Source organism: Urocampus carinirostris, chromosome 12, assembly GCF_059441175.1.
Source record: "Urocampus carinirostris isolate Australia breed hairy pipefish chromosome 12, RoL_Ucar_1.0, whole genome shotgun sequence".
Taxonomy (NCBI): domain Eukaryota; kingdom Metazoa; phylum Chordata; class Actinopteri; order Syngnathiformes; family Syngnathidae; genus Urocampus; species Urocampus carinirostris.
This window is the reverse complement of record NC_142360.1, coordinates 1,003,347-1,007,306: the sequence shown is the minus strand read 5'-3', so window position 1 is coordinate 1,007,306 and position 3,960 is coordinate 1,003,347. Positions and strand designations below refer to the sequence as shown.

The 3,960-nt window shown below is 42.9% G+C and overlaps 1 pseudogene; it reads left to right on the top strand.

Annotated features, from left to right (window-relative positions):
- Positions 1-1,165: 1,165 nt before the first annotated feature.
- Positions 1,166-1,333, top strand: LOC148354605 (5.8S ribosomal RNA; annotated as a pseudogene).
- The last annotated feature ends 2,627 nt before the right edge of the window (positions 1,334-3,960 follow it).

The window sequence follows — 3,960 nt, the reverse complement described above, 5'->3', positions numbered from 1 at the left end:
CTGAAATATAAAGTAGCCCTTGCCTCAGCCAAAGCATCGTTTTTCTCTAAGATGATTGCTGTACATAAAAATAATCCGAAATTTTTGTTCGACACAATGGCGAAACTCACTAGACAGCAACTTAACCCAAATAGTTCTACTTTTTCTGCTAATGACTTTATGGTATTTTTTAATATGTAGATTCAACTCATCCTGAGTGAAATTTTCAACCCCGTCCTACCTTAAAGATGCAGAGGTTTTGGGTCAGGACCACGTCGGCGGCTGCTCAGAAACGTTTTCCAGTTCCAGTGGTTTGTCCCCTTGATAGTCTTACACAGATGGTCAGTAGGGGCCAAAGAACTACTTGCCTGCTTGATCCGTTTCTAGCTTTACTGGTGAAAGATCTGTTCGGGATCTTAGGACCTTCAGTTTTAAATATTATTAATATATCGCTATCCTTGGGTATCGTTCCGATAACCTTCAAGTCTGCTGTCATAGAACCCATGCTTAAGTGACCTAATCTTGACCCGGAAAGCCTAAGTAAATATAGACAGGGTCAAATCTGCCATTTTTTTGCTAAATTACTTGAAAAGGTTGCTGCACGGCAGCTGAACGACTTTATGTCGGGAAATAATCCCTTTGAAACTGTCCAGTCAGCATTTAGAGCAAATCTCTCTACTGGGACAGCCCTGGCTAAAGTAACCAATGATCTCCTCTTTGCAATAGATTCCGGTACCTGGTCAATGCTACTGCTGGTGGATCTCAGTCCTGCTTTTGATACTTAACATATTACTTGTTCATCTGGAAAATGTATTGGTATCTCAGGAACCGTACTCTCATGGTTTAGGTCCTACCTGTCAGACAGGACGCAATGTGTTAACTATGGCACTGGGTCACTCCTGGGCCGTGCGACGGAGCGAGTTCGGCTGGGGGGAGCCCGCTCGTCCGACGACCCCAGTAGCGCGGCGCAACGACAGGCGGCCGTCCGCGCGCGGCGGGCGAAAGGCGGCGGACGTGCGCGGGACCCCCTTGACTGTGTCGGTGTCGTGTGTATCGCGCCCGAAAGTACCCGCGCTGCGGGTTAGGGGCTCGCTCGCGGGAGCAACCGAACGGCACCGGCGTTAAAAACCCTGTCATGAATTTGTCTCAGATCGTCCCGGGCAGACGTAAAATCGCCCAGCTGTACGACTCTTAGCGGTGGATCACTCGGCTCGTGCGTCGATGAAGAACGCAGCTAGCTGCGAGAACTAATGTGATTTGCAGCTGCGATTGGCTGGCAACCAGTTCAGATGTCCCCTGCCCACTGCCCGGAGATGGCTGGGAGGTCACTCCCGGGCCGCGCGACGGAGCGAGTTCGGCGGACGCGGCGTCACCCTAAAAAGGATAAGCGGTACAGATAATGAGATGAGATGAGATTTTTTTTTTGTTTGTTTGTTTTTTTGAAGGGGCGTCGCTAGTTCGCAGATTTTCACTTTTAGCGGGTGGTTTTGGTCCCCATTAACCGCGATAACCGAGGTCTTACTGTATCCTCACAATGTTTGACTTTCTTAGGTCACACGAAATTTACGAAATACTTAGACAAAACATTCTTACTAATACATTTGTGTCTAAGGGATATATATTATCTATAAACATGTCTTAATTCCTCATTCCTGCAACCTGAAGGGATTAATTATATTTTATATTCTAGATTCTAACAATATGCGTGCGCTTGTGTGTGAATGTGCAAACATGTACGTGAGCTTTTGCACAGGGCAAGGGGCGGTCGGGTAGCCCTCTCTGGAGGAAATGATCAATGATTGAGACCATAATGCATTTTTCTGTATTCGTCCTCACATTTATGCTGGACCGGATGTCAGACCGCTCATCTCTCACACAAAACCCTCCACTCCGTCTTCGCACTGTCTATGGCCTCTCGTGCTGTTTCACCTCCGATCTAGTTCTGCCTATGGTAATAAAGAAGACCATCAGATGACACCTCCCCAACCACTGCTACCATGTCGACAGTCTTCATGTTGGCAGACTAGATTAAAATAACTCCCCAACTTCTTGCAAACACAAAAGGAAGTCATCTCATACCTCTTATTTTCAGAGCGTAAATATAAAGGGCATTCATGAGAGTACCCCTGCTAGTAGCAATTAGAAGTAATTGGTCTGATGGAATAAATCCAGCCAAATAACTCCAATGGGAATGAGCGAGTAAAATGAAATTAAATTATATTACTAAACACAGTTTGACAGGGTTTGTACGGGTGCTTGAAATCCCCGAATAAGTTTGAATTTTAATGATGTGCTTAAGAAGGTTGACAAGTGCATGAGTTTTGGGTGAAGTGCTTGTAAATGCTTGAAAATGTTGCCATGTTTCTCAACAAGTTTGTTAAAAATGACGCCAACACTGCTTTCTGGTGGCTTCACTTTACCATTCCGTTTCTTCACTTGTGGGATTATTAATGGCAGCTGGCATTGATTTTTATGGCATTGTCCTATGGGTTGCACCCTAGAGGACAGGTGCAGGCTACACCTTAACAGGCAATTATGAAATGTGTGTTAGTGCAAGAATAATGTTTCATTTACGAACATTTTTATTGACTATGCAAGAAAATTAAGATGGCATTTCCCAATGGTATATTGTAACGGGAAGAACTTCCTGCAACTGAAATTGTAAGCTACATATTATTCTCATTTTACTATTTTACACTTTTATGTGGGTTTGTCTAAAAAACAAATATGTTCAAGATTTACCCAAGATCTAAAATGTATATGTCTTGATAAATGCACACGCAAGATTGAATATCGCCTATGTAAATCGGATATATATTTGTGGCTCTGCAAATTGCATGATTCACACTAGATTTTTTTATTTTATTGGTACTGGAGAATTGTAAAAATTGGCTTTGAAAGTCCATAAAAAGTGCTTGAATTCGTCCATAAAACCGGTAAACGAACCCTTGTTTAAAGTTGTTTAGGAGAAGCGGTACATAAGAAAGTTAAAGTGACAATGTATAACAATTGATTACTAGAAGTGGTTGTTGCTTAGAATGGAGCTGAAGCGTGTGCATTGGAAGAAGATAAACTAGGAAAGCCCTGGCAAAAGCCTACTTCCATATTTTCTGGGATGAATATGAACTAGGAACCGGACATCAAGGCTGCTGTTAGTCCCAACAAAATTGACAAAATGAGCTGGTTACAACTCTAGTGGTTGAAAAGTACCAGCATGAGTTGGTCAGAGCTGATGCGAGTGTCTAACATTAGCGGGAGAAGCTACTAAAAAGCGTAGGAAAAGATTGCATAAGCAAATCTAAATTGCTCAAGCATCAGCACCCAGAATCAAGAAACTGAGCGATTAAGTGGCAAGAGAAGGAAAAAGTGGAAAAAATGCAAAGATGCCTGAAACACAGAACTCAGTGACAAGTGACCCTGACGGGTGAAGCAAGCATTATTTACATGGAACAGCTAACAATAACAAAAACAGCGACCGGCATGCCGTAGACTTTAGCCAAACGGCTAACATGAGTGGCTGGAGAAGTGGAAGATGCTGAAATCACAGAACTCAGTGAAGTTCAACTTTGGAAGGTGAGTGACACTGAAGTATGAAGCACAAGTACAGTGGCTTGCGAAACCATTTGGCCCCCTTGAACTTTGTGACCTTTTGCCACTTTTCAGACTTCAAACATCAAGATATAAAACAAATTTCTTGTTAAGAATCAACAATAAGTGGGACGCAATCATGAAGTGAAACACACTTTATTGGATATTTTAAACTTTTTTAACAAATAAAAAATGAAAAAGTGGTTGTGCAAAATTATTCAGCCCCATTGAGTTAATTCTTTTGGAGCGCCACCTTCTGCTGCGATTACAGCTGATATTTTTGCTCATTCCACCTTGCGAAACAGCTCGAGCTCAGTGAGGTTGGATGGAAAGCGTTTGTGAACAGCAGTTTTCAGTTCTTTCCACAGATTCTCAATCGGATTGAGGTCTGGA